General features: G+C 32.0%; 1 long non-coding RNA gene across 3 annotated transcripts; it reads left to right on the top strand.

Annotated features, from left to right (window-relative positions):
• Positions 1-18,230: 18,230 nt before the first annotated feature.
• Positions 18,231-23,162, top strand: LOC130826200 (uncharacterized). Of its 3 annotated transcripts, XR_009047035.1 has the most exons (9): positions 18,237-18,693; positions 20,840-20,934; positions 21,053-21,227; positions 21,382-21,591; positions 21,681-21,773; positions 21,923-22,027; positions 22,112-22,553; positions 22,672-22,740; positions 22,837-23,162. It is a non-coding gene; the product is annotated as an uncharacterized LOC130826200 (long non-coding RNA). The 3 variants fall into 3 exon arrangements; XR_009047036.1 differs by having other exon boundaries at positions 18,231-18,693; positions 21,053-21,591; XR_009047037.1 differs by having other exon boundaries at positions 21,023-21,591.
• The last annotated feature ends 1,395 nt before the right edge of the window (positions 23,163-24,557 follow it).

Below are 24,557 nucleotides of genomic sequence, written 5' to 3'. Positions count from 1 at the left end.
CAAATAGTTTTAGTGCCAACTTTCATGCAAAACGAACCAAGTTTGAACCACTTTATGCAAGAAAGTGCAAAAAACGCTTAAAAAACCTCAAACACACAACTTAGCACGTAATTTCGAGCATATGACTATTGTTTAGGACCCGAGATAAGAAGCGAAAGCATAATATACTTACGCTTCATACACAACCAAGGTGGCAAATTATAGACCACTAATAGTATCGGCCAAGTACTTTGTTGAGAACTAAGATTGCCGAATGGGTTCATTCCATCCGCAAATAGTACGAGCCTTAAATTACGAACCTCATCCCCAAAAGTCTTATGCAAATAATCAATACTCTTTCACTCCGGAGAATTAGATGGATGTGTGAGCAAGTGACCTTTCTTCACCCTATCTACATGCCACCTCAAATTTAATGCATTTTTCTTTATTAAAAACAAGCACTTGAATCTAGGTATTATTGGAAGATACCACAATACCTTAGTCGGGGGACCTTTAGCATCCCAAGACCCTTTACGCTTGTAGCGGGATAAGCCACACCTAGGACACTCTTCTAAGTTCTCGTTTTCATTTCGATACAATACACAATCATTCGGACACACATGAATCTTCTGGTACTCTAAGCCGAAAGTACACATGAGCTTTTTGGCATAATATGTCGACTTTGGAAGTTCATTTCCCTCAGGAAGCATCTCATCTAATGCTTCTAATAACATTGTGAAACTAGCGTCACTCCAATTGAACTTTGACTTAATGTTGAAAATTGTCAACACTGTTGTTAGTTTGGTGAACTTTGTACATCTAGGGTACAAAGGCTTTTGAGAAGCCTCTGTCAACAAGTCAAAAACACGAGGATGTTTTCCTAACTCATCCTCGACTCCCTCCATCATCTCATAAACGATCCACATCCTCATCGACATTCTCTTCATCTGTCTCATACCCATCAACATGATCTACTACATCCTCATTGACATCAAGCACATTATTGACGTCCTCAACAACACTTTTCTCTTTGTAAACTCCCTCCTCACCATGCCAACCCAAATATGATATTGAGGCCTAAACCCAAATATGATATTGAACACTATCTACCTTTGATACATTTCCATAAGTGACACATAGACAATAAAAACAAACCATATTTAACCCTAAAAATAGATACTTATTTATACCAACTCTATTTAACCCTAAATATACATACTTCATATTCTAATTCTAATAGTTAAAGACATAAGTATAACAACAAACCACATTTTTAATAAATATTTAACAAACTAATAACATAAACTTGAATAATGTAAAATTCACAAATAAAATGATATCTTTAGCACTAAATTACTAAATTACATGTTAAACAACAAAGATATGAACTTGCAAATTAGTAAAATAAATATAATACCTTGATTTCGTGGATTATGTTATCTACAACGAAAAACAGAGAAATAAAATTAGTATAAAAAGAGTTGCCCTAATTTTTGAGTGTTTTCATGAATATCTTGCAAAACTTAAATGTTTAACAAATTAAAAAGAGAAAAAATATCTTAATTACATGGGTTTTGAAGATGAACAAGACCAAAGTCTTAAATTTTGAGTTTATGAACAATTACAGCCGTGGGTTTATGAATAAGAAGTAGCAGTGAACAAGAAAATGTCGTGGATTTCAATGAGTTTCAATGGGTTTCTAGTGTTTTTCGAGTGAACAAGAAGTAGTAGTTACAGCCCTGGGTTTATGAAACAAAAAGTAGCAGCATGAAGAAGAAGATGAAACAGTTTTTTTCGAGTGTTTTATGAAAATTCTTTGTGTGGGTTTAAGGGTATAACGTTAAAAGGCGGGCTTTTTTAATGTTTATTTGCTGCGGGCTAAGAACAACCGCAGCATATACTGCGAAAATTCAATTAATTGCTGCGGGCAACAGGAAAACTGCAGCATATACTTGTGAATGTTCAATTAATTGCTGCGGGCAACAAGAAAACCGCAGCATATACTTAATTTTTTTTTTCAACAAGAATTTTATGCTGCTTCTTTAAAACCGCGGCGCAGCAAATGTGGTTCTTTCCACTGGTAGTAGTAATGGGCTGGGGTGTTGGATTTCGAGCTACGAGGGTAATGGGCTCGGGTGTTCGCTCAACTGAAGCCTTAGGATCCCCATGTTGACTTTCCTGATCCTCGACAATCATATTTTCCAACTCTATAATGGGTGCTCCCATCTTCTGCAAAACGAATGCAACTTTGTTGAGTACGTCCTTCGTAATTTCCCTTCTGAAGGTCGCTACTTCTTCAGGTAGCATCGATCTGGATTGAGTAGCGACACACTCTTTGCCGTAGGACTTCTTTAACCCCACGTAGACCCCTCCTTTTCCGACAACCCCCCTTTATGGTTTTTCCCTAAGACCATATGTAATGCATCAACATTGCCTCTAGGGGTGAACTCCCCCGTTGCTTCTTTTTCCTTCCAGCCCATCTATTCAAATAAAAAGTGACATATATAACAATTAGTTTATAGTAAATCAAAGCCAAAAAAAAAACAAAACAAATCAAGCATATAGTTAACAATTTCAAAATTCACCACAGCATCAACAACTTTCTTTGTTCTCGGATCAGTAATGTTAAATTTAACACTTAAATCTTGGGAATGAAGTCTGCAGTACCAATCACGCACCCGATCTTCAGCAGAAGTATTCATGGATGCAGAGGTAGCCGTAGATGAGGTCGTCGGACTCTGATTGGGGTAAAAACCCCCATCCACCCACTCTTTTCGGGCCTCATCGTACGTTTTTGGGCCCAAGCGATGGTAAAACTTCCTTTTGCTTGCTAATTCAGATGCTTTACAATGCTTTTCCTAATTAATCAATAGAAATCAAATGTTATATATTATTTTAATGATTGAATTAAAAGAAGAAAAACTAAATCAAAAGTTATAATATAATGGAATACTTACAACTTCGGTGGAAGTTGTTTTTTTGGCAACAAACGCTTCCCGTTCATTCTTCAATACATGACCCCATATTTCATAGGGCATCTTTGAAGGTGCTTGGTCTCCACCTTTGTTTCTCATTTTGACCTTCTTGGTCTTACGGGCACGTTTCTTGGTGATCCAGCCAGTTACAAGCTTGGATTTGAAATCTATGAATATTTTAGCAATAGCTGAACGAAATACATTCTTCTTCTCTTCATTGTTCTCAATGTGAAAAAGATTCTACAAAAAAGAAAAATTATATTTATTAGTTTCAAATAAATTAATTTTAAAATGAAACTAAATGAATAAAATTAGTAAAGTTGCTTACCACAGTATCATCCTAAAGAGAGTTCTTCAAACCCTCTGGAACCTCGTTCCATGCGTACAAAATAGAAATCTTATGGATACATATGCTGATTTGTTTTCCATACAGCCTACGCCGTTTTCCACTGGGTTAACCCAATGCATTGTATTCCAAGTGCAAGGGTTCTGTGACTTTGAGGCTTTTCATAGGACCTCGTCCTTTTCTCTTCTTAGAACAAACGCTAGTAGTGGCAGTGGAAGCCTCTGTTGGTACTATTTCTATCTCCGAGGGATATGGTAGGGCGACTTCCGCCATCCTCTCATGTCTAAAAAATGGGTCGTCATCCTCATATATGTGCTTCTCCATCTCGGTATCATAGTCCATATCTAACTTACTATGATGCTCATTATCTGAAGTCTCAATCTTGCGGACAATTTCATCTCTAAAAAGGTGCATTATAGATGAGTACCTAAATGAATGGGATTAGAAATATTTTAGAACAACATAGGAACATAATTTCAATTATAACCATTTCAATACAATAATATATACCAAATAGTGTTGTACGCCAAGTTTCATGCAAAACAAACCAAGTTTGAATCACTTTAAGCGAGAAAGCGCCAAAAAAGCTTTAAAAACCTTAAAAACGCAATTTAACACATAATTTCAAGCATATGACTATTGTTTTTAATTATAACCATATCAACACAATAATATATACCAAATAGTATTGTGTGCCAAGTTTCATGCAAAACAAACCAAGTTTGAACCACTTTACGCGAGAAAGTGCCAAAAAAGCATAAAAAAAACCTTAGAAACGCAACTTAGCAAGTAATTTGAAGCATATGACTATTGTTTTCAATTATAACCATTTCAACACAATAATATATACCAAATAGTGTTGTGTGACAATTTTCATACAAAACAAACCAAGTTTGAACCACTTTAAGCAAGAAAGTGCCAAAAAAGCATAAAAAAACCTTTAAAACGCAACTTAGCACGTTATTTCAAGCATATGACTATTGTTTTCAATTATAACCATTTCAACACAATAATATATACTAAATAGTTTTGTGTGACAAGTTTCATGCAAAACAAACCAAGTTTGAACCACTTTAAGCGAGAAAGTGCCGAAAAGCATCAAAAACCTTAAAACCGCAACTTAGCACGTAATTTCAAGCATATTACTATTGTTTTGGATTCTAACCATTTCAACACAATAAGATATTCCAAGTAGTGCTGTGTGCCAAGTTTCATGCAATTTAAACCAAGTTTGAACCACTTTACGCGAGAAAGTGCCAAAAAAGCATAAAAAAACCTTAAAAACACAACTTAGGACGTGATTTCAACCATATGACTATTGTTTTCAATTCTAACCATTTCAACACAATAATATATACGAAATAGTGTTGCGTGCCAAGTTTCATTCAAAACAAACTAAGTTTGAACCGCTTTAAGCGAGAAAGTGCAAAAAAAGCATAAAAAACCTTAAGAACGCAACTTGGCACGTAATTTCAAGCATATGACTATTGTATTCAATTATAACCATTTCAACAGAATAATATATACCAAATAGTGTTGTGTGACAAGTGTCATGCAAAACAAACCAAGTTTGAACCATTTTAAGCGAGAAAGTGCCAAAAAAGCATAAATACTTCATACCTTGTGAATCAATTAATTCAAATATATTCCTTCTGTGTGATATACAAGCGTATAACCCACATCTACATCTGCTTCATCCACTGATTTTGGATTGATAAAGGGCGGGGAGTCTTTAAAAGCATCATATTCTTCGTCATCCTCAACATCACATGTACAAAGGATACTTTTTTTCTCGATACAACAATAGACCATTTTTTATCAGATGGGTCTACAATGTCGAATACTTGCTTGGCCTGTATGACTAGTATAAATGGCTTCTTGCTATCACGCAAACGAGTTAAGTCTACAAGAATGAATCCACAAGGGTTATCATGTTTTACGCATCATCGATTACTATCTACCCACTTGCATTTGAAATGACCAATAGTGAAACTTGAGTAGTCAAGCTCCCATATTTCATGTACCCGCCCGTAGTATACCAATTTAGCATCAACCGGTGATTGATCCTTTGCACTCGCGTAAAATGTAGATGACGCCAAAATGAAAACCCCACTATTTAGCAGATAAGATAACTTCTTATCTTGACCCTCAGTCCAAAATGTGAACCCATTGACATCGTAACCCTCATATTTGTTGACATCATCACGAAGACTAAAAGCTAACCACTTAACAATTTCAAATACACCCTTGAGTTCTTACATATTACTCGATTATTAAACCAATCAATAAACGTCTTATTATGCAACTGCATCAATGCCCTATCCCCTTTAAAAGGATGTTTTGCGCACAATATATCAAAATGCTCACTTAAAAAAGGATGAACTTCCGGAATATGATGCAACACATACAAGTGTGCTTGTAGAAGGCTGTCTCGAGGAGGTGTGACCGATTTGAAGCCAATCTTTCCTTTTCCCTCAAGCGTTCCTTCATGTCGAGAGGTGGGAAGTTAAATAGGCTTTGCCATGGCCATATACTCGGCTATGAAGTTACTAATCTCATCGCTCACAGTTCCTTGAATCATACTCCCCTTGGGATGTGCTGGATTCCTCACTTTTTTTTGTAAAACTCCTATGTGCCTTTCAAAAGGATAACACCACCTTAAAAAAACTGGACCCAAAAGCTTGATTTCACAGACGAGATGGACAATAAGATGAAGCATTATGTTTATAAAAGAAGGTGGAAAATACATCTCAAACTTGCATAAAGTTACAATCACGTTGACTTGAAGAGCATCAAGCTTAAAGGGCATCAAGCTTAAAGGGATCAAGAATTTTTTATTATTTTGTTAACTAGGGTTAATTTTGGGTTGTATTATTTTTAGGGTTAATTAGGGTTAGTTAAATGAATGTCGTTATTAATATTTACATAGGATTAGTAGGATTAGTTGAATAGTTGTTATTATTATTATTAGAATATACATATTATCATTAAGTTTGATTAGGCTTAAATGAATGATTATTAGTTCGTATTATTTTTAGAATATACATGTTATTATTAGGGTTGAATTAATTTTGAATTGTATTATTTTTAGGGTTAATTAGGGTTAAGTATATATTTTGATTTATGTGTATTAATTTTATTTTTATTAATTAATTCCACATAGGATGACAAAAGATCGTTCTTGGATGTATGGAAGCATTGAATAATCATAACTTGAAGACTCAACTCTCTTAAATGATGATAATCTAAGACACATATTGATTAAACAAATAAATTAAGTAATTAAATTTAGTTGTTTAAGTCGGTCCAAAATCATATTGAATATAAATTGAATAATTGATATATATGTTTAAGTCCGAATTGATGGAATATGCTTAAATAACTTAAGCTTATCTTAAGGTTGAATTTATAAGTCTTGAAATTTTCTTAAATGTCTTTAAGATAATTATGTTTATAATAAGGTTATTTTTCGTAATTATCTTTGAAATATTTTAATAGGTCAAGGTTTATTAAAATTATCTTTGAAATATTTTAATTGGTCAAGGTTCATTAAATTAATTTTGAATTATTTCAATAGGTTAAAATATTGAAACTAAGTTTGTTTATACGTTAATTTGTTATTAACGTTTGAATATTTTATTTGAATTTAAAATATGTGCTTAAAATAGTTGGATGATTAAATATCCATAGTACAAGCTAAACATGTTTATTTATTATTAGTATACGTTAATATTTGAATTTAAAATGTGTTGTTAAGCTAATTAAAGAGTTTCCTATAAATAAGATGATAATTTTAATTGATATCAAAAATAGGAAATGACAATTTAAATTAGTGCTAAAAATAGGAATTAATTTGAATAATTATTTACACTTTATTTTATCTGGTTTTTGCTGAGTTTTCAATACCTTGTATGAGTTCTAACGTGGCAGCAAAGCATTGGTTATTAAAAACAAATTACAGCACACAATGACGAAAATAGATGAGCTGTCAGTGCAACGTCAATTTAAGATAAAGCTCAAGGTCTTGAAGACTAGCATAGAATATCCAAATCAACAAAATTAACGGATGAAGATGTTTTACTCTTCAAGGATATGTTGAGGCGTGACATATATAAATACAAGGCTTCTTTTAAGAATTAAGGATGAACCTCTTCTTACAATTTTCCCTCTTGACTTAAGTTATCTAGTATTCTCTAAGTATTCAAAAGAGTTGTAATTCTTAGTTCATCTAACTCTTACAATTTGTAATAGGCTGAAGTGTTAAAAAGAGTTAGATTATTTCATAGTTTAATACGCCTAACTTAGAATACTTTTCAAAGTATTCAACTTGTAATCTCTGTTGTGAGATTGGTATTTGCTTTTATTAAAGAGACTCTTAAGACGTTTCTTCAAGGGGAAGAACTTGGTGAGAGAAGATAGTGAGATCTTCTAGTTTGTCTTAAAGTCTATTAATAAAAGGCGTTGAAATCCTACGGGTTGAAAGAGAACCCATCGGCAGGGAGTACGTTGTTTAGAATCGAACCTCGTTAACATATCATGTGTTATTCTTTAAGTATTTTTTTCGCACATATGTTATTGTTTTATTACTTGACCTAAAAACTGTTCCAGAAAACAGTTTTTGAAAGGTCCCTCAATCTCTTGAAATATTCTTCCAGACAAAACTTTTAAATGGCCATACACTCTATTCACCCCCCCGCCCCCCCCCCCCCCCCCCCCCCCCCCTCCTCTAGAGAGTATTCAACCTTCTAACAACTTTCATAACTTTTTTGATGGCATATTAAATTTTTGTAGTATTTCCGTTGAACATCAAGTTAGGATAAGGGGAGTTGGTTTTTATTGCCAATGTGTCAAGTGTGGCAACTTATCAAAAGTAGATAGTGTTGATATCCTTAGAGAGCACAAACTTCGACGTGGGTTTAAGCCTTAATATCATGCTTAGGTTTAGAATTTTTTAACACTTTCTCGCATAAAGTAGTTCAAACTTTGTTTGTTTGGCGTGAAGCTTGGCACATAACACTATTTGGTACATATTATTGCGTTGAAATGGTTAGAATTGAAAACAAATAGTCATAGGCTTGAAATTACGTGCTAAGTTCCTTTTTAAGGTCTTTTAAGCTTTTTTGGTACTTTCTTGCATAAATTAGTTCAAACTTGGTTTGTTTGGCAGGACACTTGGCACACAACACTATTTGGTATTTATTATTGTGTTGAAATGGTTAGAATTGAAAACAATAGTCATATGCTTCAAATTACATTCTAAGTTGCGTTTTAAAGGTTTTTTTATGCTTTTTTGGCACTTTCTCGTATAAAGTACTTCAAACTTGGTTTGTAGGGCATTAGACTTGGGACAAAACACTATTTGGTATATATTATTGTGTTGAAATGGTTAGAATCGGAAACAATTGTCATATGCTTGAAATTACGTGCTTTGTTGCGTTTTTAAGGTTTTTTTAAGCTTTTTTGTCACTTTCTCGCATAAAGTAGTTCAAACTTGGTTTGTTTGGCATGAAACTTGGGCACACAACAATATTTGGAATATATTATTGTGTTGAAAGGGTTAGAATTGAAAACAATACTCATATCCTTGAAATTATGTACTAAGATCTATTTTAAAGGTTTTTTAAGACTTTCTCGCATAAAGCAGTCCAAACTTGGTTTGTTTGGCATGAAACTTGGCACACAACACTATTTGGTATATATTAATGTGTTGAAATGGTTAGAACTAAAAATATACTTATATGCTTTAAATTACGTGCTAAGTTGCGTGTTTAAGGTTTTTTATGCACTTTTTGCACTTTCTCACATAAAGTAGTATAAACTTGGTTTCTTTGGCATGAAACTTGGCACACAAAATTATTTGGTCTATATTATGGTGTTGAAATGGTTAGAATTGAAAACAATATGCTTGAAATTATGTGCTAAGTTTCGCTTTCAAGGTTTTTAAAGCTTTTTTGACACTTTTTCGTATAAAGTAGTTCCAACATGGTTTGTTTGGCATGAAACTTGTCACGCAACACTATTTGGTATATATTTTGGTGTTGAAATGGTTAAAAGTGAAAACAATAATTCTATGCTTGAAATTACATGCTAAGTTGCGTTTTTAAGGTTTTTAATCATTTTTGGCACTTTCTCGCATAAAATTGGTTAAACTTGGTTTGTTTGGCATGAAACTTTGCATACAACACGATTTGGTATATATTATTGTGTTGAAATGGTTAGAACGGAAAATATAGTCATAAGCTTGAAATTACGTGCGAAGTTAAGTTCTTATGGTTTTTTAAGCATTTTTTGCACTTTCTCGCATAAAGTAGTTCAAACACGGTTTGTTTGGCATGAAACTTGGCACACAACACTATTTGGTATGTATTATTGCGTGGAATTGGTTAGAATTAAAAACAATAGTCATATGCTTGAAACTATATGCTAAGTTGCTTTTTAAAGGTTTTTTAAGCTTTTTTGGCACTTTCTCTCATAAAGTCGTTTAAACTTGGTTTGTTTGGCATGAAACTTGGCACTCAACACTATTTGGTATATATTATTATGTTGAAATGGTCAGAATTAAAAAAAAATGGTTATATGCTTGAAATTACGTGCTAAGTTCCGTTTGAAAGGTTTATAAAGCTTTTCTGCACTTTCTCGCATGAAGTATTTCAAACATGGTTTGTTTGGCATGAAACTTGGCACACAACACTATTTGGTATATAGTATTGTGTTGAAATGGTTAGAAGTGAAAACAATATTCATTTTGCGTTTTAAAGGTTTTTTAAGCGTTTTTGGCTCTTTTCTCGCATAAAGTATTTCAAACTTGGTTTGTTTGGTATGAAACATGTAACACTACACTTTTTTTGGAATATATTATTGTGTTGAAATGGTTAGAACTGAAAAAATAGTCATATGCATGAAATTACGTGCTAAGTTGGGTTTTGAAGTTTTTTAATAATATGTATATTCTAATAATACTAAAAACAATTATTCAACTAATCCTATGTAAATATTAATAACGACATTCATTCAACTAACTGTAATTACCCTAAAAATAATACAAGCCAAAATTAACCCTAGTTAACAAACTAATAAGAAAACAACTAAATTCGTAAATAAAATCACATTAATAATTTCAAACACATAAACTTGTTAAAAACAAAACTTGATATAAAATTAGAAATTACCTTGGTATTTAGATGATAATGTTGTGCTCTACAATGGAGTTATGTAACCTACAATAGAAAAACAGCAACAAAATTAGTACACAACCATACTAAGCTCTAAAATACCATGAAGTTTGAAGAAGTAAATGTTGAAGAAATTCAAATGATTAATTACCTTAACAAAAACTATGCCCTAAAAAACGCCTCTTAATTCGTGGCATATACCTTTATTTTTTTCCTCTTTTTTCCTATTTATTTTATGCTGCGGTTTTCAAGGAACCGCAACATATAATGTAACTGTTTTTCCTTGTTTTTTCATGCAGTTTAGTGCTACATTTACTAAAAACCGCAGCAAATGTCACGCAGCAGATACGATTTTTTCCACTAGTGTAATATAAAACCTGACTTAACATACATAGTTCAAAGTCTTAGCTGATTCATGCGATCTCCTAGGATTTCTCATTGGCAAGCCTTGTTGCATACCTTAAACTATGTTTCATCAACATGTGGACAAGGTATTAGGTTGAAAAGGCAAGACAAACTTGAATTATATGCATATTCGAATTTTGACTGTGGATCTTGTATTGATACAAGGAGATCCATAATAGGATATGTTATGATGTTAATAAATTCTCCTATCAGTCGGAAAAGCAACAAACAGCAAATTATCTCATGATCAAGTTTTGAGGCAGAATATAGAGTAATGGCTAGTGCAACTTCTAAGGTTACTTGGATTTTTAGATTACTCCACGAACTTAGGGTTCCAATACAAAAGCCAACTATTTTTTACTGTGATAATTAATATGCAATTCTCATAGGAAAAAATCTTGTATTTCATGAAAGAACTAAACATATCGAAATAGACTGTCACTTTACAAAGGATCAAATTGCAGACTTGTTTACCAAAATTCTTCCCTCTAAATAGACTGTCACTTTACAAAGGATCAAGGAAGAATTGAATTTATACCTGTGATTACCAAGTGAAACAAAATGCGAACAATACCTGATTTTCTGATTTCTTTTCTCAGAAAACGCAAAATTACCTATTACCTTGCTTCCTTTGTAACCTATCTTCGTGTCCCTTATCGGAACACGGCTCTGATACCAAGTTGGAACAAGTTTGCAGCGGAAGATCGATTATGATTACCTTGTTCACTCGCACAAAAATCAGACAATCAAGGACGGAAGGTTTTCTCGGTCAAATTGGCCAATTTAAGATGAATTCTAAGCAATCTTGAATGACTACTTATCTTGGAAGAAGACACTGATTCCCCTAAGGAATGCAAGGCCTTAATCCTCACAGTTCTCTCAATGATCAACGTGATCTTGGAGAAGTATGAATCTGTGAAGGCTTAATACACTCAACCTTACAAACAGAAATGGCAAACAAAAACAGAAACAAACACTTTGTTCTCTGAATGATTACTAGATACGTTGATCAATTAAACTAAAACATGTCTATCTTTACAATTTGGAGGAGAGCCTTATTTATAGTTTTGGCTTTCATCCTCTAACGGCTATACAAACAAGAAAGGGGCGACTAACTTCTAACGGTCATATTAGACGCCTTAAGGTAGAGCGTGCTAGGATTTTGGGAACATCCAGCTGTTCCTCATTCTTCTTCTCAGAGACTGGGAACACCCAGCTGTTCCTTATCCTTCCTCTTTTAGGTATAGAACTATGTAAGCTTTTCTCAAGGCTGGACCATGTATGTTCATGGTATTGAGTAACTGTTCCTCAGCTTCATTTGCTTGATCTGGTCTGGGTTCAGTATGTTGTTCCTCAATGCTTAAGTCTTCATTGTTCCCAGTATCATCCTTGTGTTGATCATATGCAGAAGGTGTACTTGTTCCAGAACCGCAACATATAATGTAACTTTTTTTCCTTGTTTTTTCATGCAGTTTAATGCTACATTTACTAAAAATCGCTGCAAATGTCATGCAGCATATACGATTTTTTCCAATAGTGTAATACAAGACCTGACTTAACATACATAGTTCAAAGTCTTAGCTGATTCATGAAAGAACTAAACATATCGAAATAGACTGTCGCTTTACAAAGGACAAAGTTTTGGAAGGTCTATTACAATTATCTTATTTGCCAACAAAGGATCAAATTGCAGACTTGTTTACAAAAGTTCTTCCCTCTAAACATTTCAAAAACTTATTGAACAAACTAGGTTCTTCACAGCCTCTAGTTTGAGGGGGGGAGGTGTTGAGATTTATGGTCATGTACAGCTGGTTATGTGTGTGTTGCACCAGGTTCTATCCATGCTTCAAGTTTCTTGCTTTAGTCTTGTCCTCAGCCTCATCAAGGAATGTAATACATGTCCAGCAGCCTATTATCCAGTCTGCCTACCTAATGTATGAAGTAGGTTTATAATCCTTGTGCGTAGTGTGTAATCTGTGTGCTTAGTGTGTTATCTATGGTTGAGATTAGTTTGTAATCAAGGGCTTAGATTGGTTGCTAAGATGATTAGGATTAGTTAGTTATAACAAACTCATATAATAGCATTTAGTCTTTTCAGTGTTTGTTTGCACTTGTATAAATAAGCATAGGATCCCTCATTGTACATAAGATTCTTTCATCAATCAATAACAATTCATTTCAGATTCTTGATTATTCTCTGAATTTATATCATGTATAGCCTTAATATAACCACTTACAATAATCTTAAAACGAATGAAATAATTAAATGTATGTGCCCGTCGCATGATGGACTAACTCATAGAAGACCTGCTGAAGGATTTTTTCATTGCGATGAAATCAGATTGTGTTTTCACCTTCTACTTTGTTTATTAAAGACATTACTAATAAAGACATTACTAATAAAGAATGTTGTTTTCTTTAGACTTTTTGCTCTTATTTAAGACAAAAACTTAATAAAATGAGCATTTTGGAAAAACAATTCTCAAAATTAGTTTCGAAAAATTTAAATTTCTAAATTAAGCGTGTTTGTGTCCGAGCCTAAGGTTAGGGATTTTTTGTTGTTAGTAACAGCGACGATAAACATGTTAAAACCAAACAAAATTTACCACAAATTTGTTCACTATTACTAACAGCAAATAAAAGGAAGACGATGTCATAACATTTGAAATGACAAAAAAACAAAATGTTAGTTCGTTGTCCAACAAGTGATTACTCTTTTTGTCCTTCAAATGTTATCACATTGCCTTGCTTTTGTTTGCTTCTAGTACACAAAGAATAAATTCGTGGTAATTTTATTGACTTTTAACTTTTTCTCTTGTTCGCTATTACTAACAGCGAACAAACTCTGACCTTAGGTTCAAACATAGAGGCTTGTTTTCAGAATTAATATTTTTCCAACTTATTTTTGAGAACTTTTTTTTTTAAAAAAAAAAACCTCATTTTTATCGAATTTTCAATATTTAAATACAATTCATGAGATTTTTATATGTACTCAATTTCTACATTTTTGCCAAAACTTAAATCATGTCATTTGATTTTAGGTTGCAAATGTGATTATAAGTTCCAAAGTAATTCTTACTTTTTATATATTTGAATGTTAATCATTACTCTTATCTTTGATGAAATAGGGATAGGAAAAGATATGTGATAAAAGTTGCTCAAAAAATAGTCATCTGTCCTGATAAAATTGAATCAAAGAGAAAGAGAAAGATTTTTAAGAAATTGGTAATTTATAAAGATAGAGAAAATAAATTGTGTGGATGAAATTAAAAGAGAATTAAAATATATGGATGAGATTAAAAGAAAGTGGTAGGCCATTGTCCAAAAATAAAAATGATGATAATTAAGTGGAACAAAACGAAATAAAAAATGCTTTAAAATCAATGGGATGAAGGGAGTAAGAACTATTTAACAGATAAGAGTAATAATTAACATATCATAGGGATAAAATTTCTTAATGATAAGACTACAAATGACAATCAATATATCAAAACAACGATCACATCCTCTAATCGAGAATTAACCTCGAAAAAATTAAGAATAAAAGTAAAAATTAAACTTCAAAATATGAGTGATAGAACTCTTATCTCATTCCTATGGCATTACATTGCTCAGTTTTGAATGCTTTAAGTTCTTAAACCTTTCGGGTATTGATTCACTATACTATGTTTGGAAACAATGATTTCATTTGAAAATTTGAAATTGGCTGAAATATATTATTTGGCAAATTAAAAATTTTCAAATTTGGATTTGAATCAAATTTGGATTTGAATCAAATTTCATCATTGTTTTCAAAGTACTTAAAATTGAAGATTTGAAAATGACTACCCAAACCTTATCATTCTCAAATTCTTCATTTATGATTTCATAATTCAAATTCATAATTTGAATTTGAGACTTTTAGGGTGCCTTTTATTAGAAATTATGGGCTTAATTTTTCTACAGGAAGAGATGAGCAAATCCACATATTTGATCCGTTTATAAAATTTAGATCAGATATCCGATATTTAAAAATTACTAATTAAAATATCCGTATCTAATCCGACTGTGTTCAGATATCTGAAATCGGATATCTAGAAAGTTCGAATTGGATATTAGGACTGTCTGATATCCAAAAAGGTTGGAGAATTGTTATACTTATCAATACTGAAACCAAAAATCTGATATCCGATATTCGATATCTGATATCCAATATTCAAGTTGTAAGTTCCAAATTGAACTTTATTAAGTTTCATGTCAAAATTAAAAAAATTTAAAATATTATTCAAATTAGTAGAATCTTTATCTTGTGAAATTACATAAATAACACTCTACAACACCCCTACGCACATCCAGTTTCATAATTTAATATTACAACCATCAATATAATGAGTATTTTCATTCAAATTACTCAAAATAAAAAATACTCCCTCCAATTCAGCACTAAGTTCAATTTGCTTTTTAAACATTATTCATCTCTTACTTTTAATTTGTATTTTGTTATTAATCTACAAGTTCAAACATAATCATGTGGGATCTTGTTTGATTCGTCTCAATGTAAGGATTATTCATATCAACTTTCCATAATTTTTAATAATGCACAATCAGAGATATTAAGGATTGAATAAGTATATTAAATAGAATGCATAAATAAATGAGACCTTAGTAGTGAATTGGAGAGAGTAAAATATAATTATTCATCTTCACAATAAATGAAGTATAATCACGGACCACAATCATTGAAGATTGGTCGACATAGAATAGAACTCTACCAACAAAAATAAAGTAGAATAAGAATTTAAAGAAGCAAAAGTTAATATCAATTATCACGAAGAAAGTATTATAACGAATTAAAATAAAACAAGGTAGAAAGTAGGAGTAAAACAAAAACACAAACTGAAAAATCAAGTAGAAAATAACAGTAGAACAAACTAAGAGAAAAAAAAGTTTTTTTATACCAGATGTGTCCCAATGGCCAATTCCGAAGCGGAGAATTAAGAATAACCCAAAAAATATTTGGAAAAGAACAATATAAAATTTTTCCTGTTGAAAAAGAGCAACTCAGAAATTACAATAAAACCCTAAAACACTGATTATTCCCCATCTCTAACAATGAGCTTTTTCCTTAGACTAACAATGTTACTACAAGAAGGAAGAAGATGAATTGGGTAAAATTAGGGTCTTTAGGAACAAATATTTAACAATGAAGTAATTATGGACAAAAAATCTAAGGTAGTGAAGGATTATGTTCGAGAATAATACTTCCTCCTATTCGCCTTAAGATTCTCATTTGACTTTTTACGGATTTTAAGGAGAGTAAAAAGTGAGACCCTAAGAATACGAAAAAGAGTGGTATTATGGGTTTTTAATGTAAGGGAGGAAAATTAGTATGGATAATGGAGGGTATAATTGAAAATAAGATAAAGCTACTAAGAACATAAAAGTCAAAAACTCATACCAAAAATATAAATGAGACAATTAAAGTGACTTGACTATCAAAGGAAATGAAACACGTAAGCTGAATAGGAGAGAGTATAATATATATTAAATACGTATAGGATAAATAAAGAAATATACTCCCTCCGATCTTTTAATTTAGTCCCATTTTCTTATATTGGCAAAACCTTTGAATTAGTCCCATTTCTATTTTTGGCAATCCTTTTTTACTTAAATACCCTTAGTTCACACACGTAATTACGAATTTACCCCCGTAAACCCTTAAATACCCTTACTTAAAAATATCCAACTACCACCTTTTACATGGACCCCACACAATCCTTAATATGCGTGCCCAAGGAAATGGGACTAAATTAAAGGATCGGAGGGAGTATAAGTTTTACGTTGAATATGCTAACGTTAGTTGCTAGAGAATAGTGTATGATTTTGGATTAATGAGTGTGGTCTAAATAGAGCTAAATGTATAATTCTAATGGGTCACACAAAATAGATGAAAGATCAATTTTGACCATCAAGTCCCACATGGCCTAAATAACGTATGACATTTTTACAATAACGTGTGCTAGAAAAGTCTACTTTCATTGAAAAAGCGATATTAATAAGCATAAAAGGTATACTTAAAAATACGACTAAATTTACAAGTTTACAAAAATGGTTATAAAGAAGAAAAAATAATAAAATTAAGTTAGAAATAAGATGTATTTTCATATTAAATGCATTTATAAAGATATTATTTAGCTCATGAAAGTCTACACAGTAACAGATTCGCATGTGTCTAAGTAGGCTACCCAATCAGAGTCCTAGAAGATTTGCATTGTGATAGTTACTGAGAAGCCCTGCATTAATTTGTTTAGATTGCATTGTAATCTACTTGAAGCAATGTGCTAATTGTTTCATTCCTCTTAGTTTTACTTGCCTCAACTATATTAATTAATATATTTAGCTTGCTTTGTATTCACGATTTTGGAATGGATAGAGTTGATTTACAAGTTGATTTGTTGTTGTCGATGGCTTATAGTATAAGCTCAATGATGATATATCTAATACTGATTTTCCACCTTAGATTCAATATTATATTTGAAAGCATTAGAACAACTTAAAACGATTCGACAATCAAACGCTTGTATTGGTTTTTAATGACATTTAATTTGATTTAATCCATGTTAGGACCTTTTTTTGGCATCCTGGTAACTTATAATAAATGTGATCAGTAATGATGTTGTTGGTGACTTATATAAAAGTACATAATGATGATATATCTAAAACCGACTTTGTTTCATAAAATCGATAAAAGCTTTGATTGTGACTTTTATTAAATGTGTTCAATTATGTTATATTTTCAGGCTGTACTCAAATTTGATAAAAGATTTGAGAGCATTGTCATTCTTCTCCTTTCGCTTTAAAAGATGACCATTGTTGCTGTTTAGAAGTATATTTCATTACTTTTTCATTAAACAAGCAGCAAATTAACAATAGTATTATAGCATTTACTCATCTGAATTGGTTATTTCTTTAACAACCTAGCTACACTTTATAGCTGAACATATACCGTCTTTAATACTTTTTCATCTATCAGTTGGTTGGTTTTTCCTACTACTACATATACGTCGATACCTTTAGCTCTTGCGTCTTTCACACATTTGCAACACATGACATTCTAATATTTTCATTCGTATTAATGTTAATAGACATGTATAAAATAACATTATGAATTTTTAAAATATAACTTGGTGGACCGCATGTCACCGCTACAAAACATGGAACTTTTAGACGCTTCATTTTAGACACGTGAGCAACCGTCTGAAAAAAACGGAGCCTTTAGAGTTTAGATGCTTAATCTTCAACGGTTTAAAGAGTTGGAAATTAGTTCATTAAAAGGGTCAAAAGAATAAAAAAAAAAAGAAAAACAGGTGTAATACAAATTGAAATCCCGCTTATTCTAAAACCCAATTCCAAAATCCCGCTCTGTTGTATTCATATTTCATTCCAAAATCCCGCATTTTTTAAACCCTAACCCATGTTCTTCTTCTTCAGCCACACTGTACCCTAACCGACGTTCTTCTTCTTCAGCGACCCCTAACCCCTGTTCTTCTTCTTCTTCTTTAGAACATATCATCACCGGTCGGCCACACTGAAGCAGGTGGGACGATTTGAGCTTGTTGTATTTTGGACGATTGTTCTTCATCCCGCAATTTGTGTTGTATTTTGGACGATTGTTCTTCATCCTCCATTGTTGGCCATTGTTCTTCATCCTCTCACGAAATCAGTTGTTGTCCTCCAAATCACCGTGGACGATTTGGGCTTCCAAAACGGTGTTGTATTTTGGACGAAATCAATTGTTCTTCATCCGGCAGCACTGATTATCTTCCAAATCAGTTAGGTATGGTGTTGTATTTTGTTTTTTTTTTTTTTGTTTTTTGTTTTTTTAATCTCTGTAAATATGTAGAAATTATGTTATTATTGATGAAATCATGTGACAATTTGGCGGTTTGTATGTACACCGATATTGTATGTGTTTAAATTTGAATTAGGATACTTACACAATGACACCAGGATTAGTGGTGGGGTTTTGAAAGCTCCATGACATCAATTGAGCTTTAGACTTAATTGAATGACTATTTAGAGCAAGTAGAAATATGTATACTAGAATCCTGAATTTTTGGCACTATCATTTGTTTTTTCAAATGTTTACCTACATACAAACGCTTTGTGCACTGGGCGGCCCCCTTTTGCTTGATAGTGGTTAGCGGTCAATGAGTATACTCATGAATTATGATCTGTTAAGAATCCTTAAGTTTTCTGTAATCTTATCAAATATAGTTGTTCTCTTATTAATTATCTTTGATCTAGTCTTTGTTTAAACATGTTGGGTAGCCTTCCTGGCTGGTATGTAAACGTGATCGTATTTCCTGATAAATTGTCTAATTCTTTATGTTATGATTGGTGTGACTTGAGTGCACATTTGTTAAGGTGCATTCATGTGTGACCTTTGGGATGGAATCCCATGAATGTGTTAATGTTGGTGTATTAAGTTGATTATTGTGGTTTATGATGGTGATTAAGTATGGATTAATAAGGTAATGAAGTGTGGGAGTTATGGGACTTAATGAAGAAGTGGAAAGGTTGATTCAAGATGCTCTACAATGTAAAGTCGAGCAATACTGTCAGAAGTATCTGAAGAGCCGCTCGACCAGCTCGCTCGACCGAGCGAGCTCCAGGTTGGGTCGAGCGGTCAGACAGAATACTCCAGAATGTTGTTGTTACTCGCTCGACCGAGCGAGCTCTCTGATCCGGTCGAGCGGTTTCTCTGGTGTGCCTAAGATGCTGTTTTCGACCTTTCAAGTTCTTGGAGAAGTTTCATGTCATTTATTATTCAATATTAATTCTGTATTTAGTGAGCTAATGACATTTATGTACCTAGTCCTATAAATAAGAGCTCTCATTCACTTTGTAAGTGGTGAATACATCCACAAAATACACCCCAAGCCAAACACTAGCCTATATCTCTTCTCTATTGTAATTCTCCATATTTGAGAGTTCTTTGAACTCCTTTTGATAATATAAGAGATACTACACACCGGAGGACGTAGCCATAGTTTGGTGAACCTCGTTAAATCTTTGTGTCATTTTATTGCATTATTTTCTCCTATAAACATCGATATCGTTGATAGCGTAATTTGTTTGTCACTAAACCTCATACACTCGATCTTGGCAATATTGGAGTTTGAAACACATTGTTCGAACTCTAATACATCGTCGTTTTCACTTTATTTGATGTTCTACTGGAAGTATGTCCATACTCGCCCAAAATAGCTTACAGAATGCCTTTCATTTCTTTGGGTTATTCTTTTGCTTGATAATGCCCGTGGTTGTATGTGATCAATTTGTGAAGAAGTAGCATGCTACCGCATTCTTGAGAAATGAAAGGCCAGTCTTGTAAATTCCTGTAAATTATTTCTTTTGTTGTAAGGCTGGTTTTGTTTTTGTTTCTTGAGTATTTCTTGTGAATTTCTGCATCATAATTTCGTTTTGTTTCTTTTTGTTTCTTCAGAATTTCATTTTTACCTTTTTGTTTCTTCAGAATTTCATTTTTACCTTTTTGTTTCGTTTCTTGTGAATTTCTTGTAGCAGAATATCTTTTTTTTTGTGTGTTATTTCTGATTTTTTTTTTTCGTTTTCTTTCTTGTAATTTTCTGTACCAGGTGTGAAATTGAGTTAGGGCCTTATACTTTTCTTGTAAATTTCTTGTAAATTATTAAACAAAATGAAAATTGGTTAGAGCGATTATCGTCTAATGAACACAACCTATAGTACATGGCCAATAATTTTAATTCCTTATAACTTACCTTCATGGTTGTGTATGAAGCCATCTTCATTTATTTTATCGATGCTCATTCCTGGCAAGGAAGGGCTAGAGAATAATATTGACATTTATATGCGTCCTTTCATACATGAGTTGAAGTTGTTGTGGAAAGGCGTCAATGTTTTTGATTCGTACACTAATGTGAATTTCATACTTCAAGCAGCTTTAATGTGGACAACTAACGACTTTCCAGCTTACGCCATGTTCATTGGAAAGAAAATATAGATTTGGATCCAGATGAGGTTGTCCAAGTAGAAGGTATACATACTTGAATGATCATAATATGCATATTTGATACAAATTGTGTATTTATTATTAATTGTTTTTTTGATTGAGGGGACTATAGTTGCTAAGCATGTTTGGTGCTTACCATCAGGAAGAAGGATCATTGTTCATTTTAATGAATATGATCAACCAATTAGAAGAGGGGGCTTGTACTTGTTCATTTTCTGTCTGAATTGTCAAAAGATGGAATCTTTTGTCCACTTGGAGCACAAAATTGGAAACGTGTTGATGATCATTACAAGCAAAGGATCATTAAAATGGTTTGGGTATGCATTAAACATTCTTTATTATTATAATTTGATATTACTATTCTCACCATATGCTTATTTGACAAAGGAGATTCTCACCATATGCTTATTTGACAAAGGAGATTCTTACCATATGCTTATTTGACAAAGGAGATTCTCACCATATGTATAGGATATATTTGTGTTACCTGATACAAAAGAGTTTCGTCGAATGATATTGTCACATATAAATATGAAGTGGAAGCATTACAAGTGGGAGCTTCAAAAGGACTATTATCAGCCTAATGTGACAAAGGAGAAGATAATTGAGAATATGCCTAAAAATGTGATAAAAGAACAGTGGATTAGCTTGGTTTCTTACTGGACCTCATAAAAGTTCAAGGTATTTGTACATAGTGTATTATAACATATTTAACATTAATTTAAGTTTTATATTCACCAAGTTACAAACTAATAATTTAACATTGACAGAAATTATCAACACTGGGAAAGATAGCTCGTGAAATACATAATCATGTACATACTACTGGGTCAAAGAGTTATGCTCAATGGAAAACTGAATTTGTAAGTATGAATACAATTATTGTTATTGCTTATAATGAGACAATTGCATTTGCTTGTTTTTGATGTTGATAGGTTACTTAAATTTTATTTATGATGCCTATATTTGTGATAAGTTTATTTCTTTGGGATAATCCGTTACTTTTAAATAGGTTAAGTTGAATCACAGAGAACCTAGTGGGCTAGAAATGTGGAAACGTACACACACTACAAAGAGTGGTGGTTATGTAGAGGGTACATCAACTCAAGAATTCATGGTATATTAGAGTATTGATTTGGAAACATTTATCATTATGACAAATGTGATTGCATATTTTATTTATACTTTTGTATTGTTATAGGACATTGCTGAAAGTAGGGTTAATGAACGTTTACGTGATTCGAAACAACCTCGTGAGGTGATTGAGACAGAAGTTTTTAATGAGATGATGTATCAACAAGACAAACCTAATCAGCGTGTTGTTGGTTATGGTCATGGGGTTAGTAGATCTCACGTGTTTGGTATTGAAGCTCAATTATGAAACAACAAGATAGGTGATTGTGGTGGTACGTCAAGTGATGTTATGGGGCTTAAATCCTACCTATTGTCTATTGAGAGAAAAAGTGATGAGGTTATGAGAAAAAATGATGAGATTATTTTCCAATTCCAAAAAAAAAATGATGAGGTTACTTCCCAACTATTTAAAAAAAATGAAGAAGTTAAAGAACTAAGAGCTCAAAATCAAAAAATTCTCACTCAGCTTGCATTAGTCTTGGATCAATTACAACAAAATCAAAGGACAAGTGAGAATCATTATTATTTTTATCATCCATCGAATCTTTTTCATATATTACTTTTTAGTGCTTATGGTAAAAGTCTGGTTTCTAATTTTTTTTATGTTATGTGCAATTTTGCTTGCAGTTGGATGAAGTAAATATGATAATGACTTATATAAAGTTTTTTATATTCATAGGGAGTTTGGTAATTAAGGTAATCCTATATTTGAAAATAATTGTTGGCCTAGAATCACAAACGGGGAGTATGTATTTTGGCTGAAGTTTGTGCATTTTGTTTGATTTGTTGCAGATTTTTGCAGCTGATGTTCATATTTTGACCAACAAATCATCTTTTGCGAAGGTCTTAACACTAGAGTGGAAATTGCAACATAATGAAAACAATTCTGCAGGCCTTCAACTTTTGACAAACTTTTAACTTTTAAATTTTACTCTCTTAAACATCGATGAATATATGTGTATGTGAATATTGATCAAATTAGGCACCTATTTTGCTTGGACTTTTTTGACCAAGCTACAAAAACTTAAGGTCAAAGCTACATCAACGAATGTATGTGCGTATATGAATATCAAATGCTAATACTTTTGTGGATATGATTGATTTGGTATGATATTTGTTAGTAATTATGTATGTTTGATGAATTTAATATAGTATAGAAAATAAATACATTTTCAATGCATGTAAATGTCTAAAGCATATATCTAGATATCAAGGGCTTTATAGGGTTTATGTTCATTTAGACGTATAAAAGCGTCTAAAATGTTAAGCACTATGCACATGAAAAAACATCTAAAAATTCAGCATTTCCATACAATAAACCGTCAAAAATATTCAACATTTTCCATGCTTCAAAGCGACTAAAAACGTGAAATTGTAGTATAGATTTAAGGTGGGAAATCTTTTTTCCCACATTAAAAAGGGTTGGAAAACGGATATAACATCCACTGTAAAAAGCGTTGAAAAAAAAGCTTCTAAAATTTGTAACTGCAGTTTTTAGACGCTTCTTCAAGCGTTGAAATTATATTTTTTGACGAAAAAAACTGTCGAAAAAACCTTAGTTTTTCCGTCGAAAAGCTCCGTGTTTTTCAGTAGTGTGTGTAGCACGTTGCCCCACAACTACTAATAATAAAATGGCAAAAATTTCATATTTCAATGTTTATAATTAGTTACCTTGCTGGTAGGGATGGACACGGAGCGGGTTACCCGGAACCGAACGTCCCGAACCGCTTCGAACCGGATCCGGAACAGGAACTGTAACAGGTTCAAATTTCTTAATCTTAATCTTCCGATTAATTATTCCAAAATTTCTTTTCGAATTCCTAATCCTTTGGTTATCTAATTCAAATCACCTTTAACTCCTAAACCTTATTCCGATTTTTGTAATTTCTTCCAAATATTAAACTTAAAAATATATATATATATATATATATATATATATATATATATATATATATATATATATATATATATATATATATATATATATATATATATATATATATATATATATATATATATATATATATATATATATATATATATATATATATATATATATATATATATATATATATACTCTTAAATTTCTTTATAAGCACTAAAATATTATTTTATTATTTTATACTATGAAAAGTAAAATTTTAATATTATATTTACGGTTTTATTAAAACGTTACGTTTCAATTTCGTTTCCTTAAACTAACTTTAATACTTATGATTTTAACTTTACAACTTTGATTTAATTATTTTATACATAAAAATTAACTATATTTTTCTTATTAACTTTAAGTATAGTTTTAACTAAAATTTTCTAAGTAAACTAACATATTTTCATAATCAAACCTTGATCATACTTTCCCATTAATCTAAAACATTTCACTAGCATAAACTAGAAGAAAAATTTGTTGAATCATAATCCTTTCTACATCAATCCATAATGTTCATCACTTATACAAGCTATCACCATTTCCTTACACAAGTTAACCTTCTTTTTCATACAATCTTATGAACTAA

Source organism: Amaranthus tricolor, chromosome 10 (assembly GCF_026212465.1).
Source record: "Amaranthus tricolor cultivar Red isolate AtriRed21 chromosome 10, ASM2621246v1, whole genome shotgun sequence".
In the NCBI taxonomy this organism is placed as follows: Eukaryota; Viridiplantae; Streptophyta; class Magnoliopsida; order Caryophyllales; family Amaranthaceae; genus Amaranthus; species Amaranthus tricolor.
Note: the sequence above shows the minus strand (reverse complement) of the source record. Positions and strands in the feature narration are given on the sequence as shown.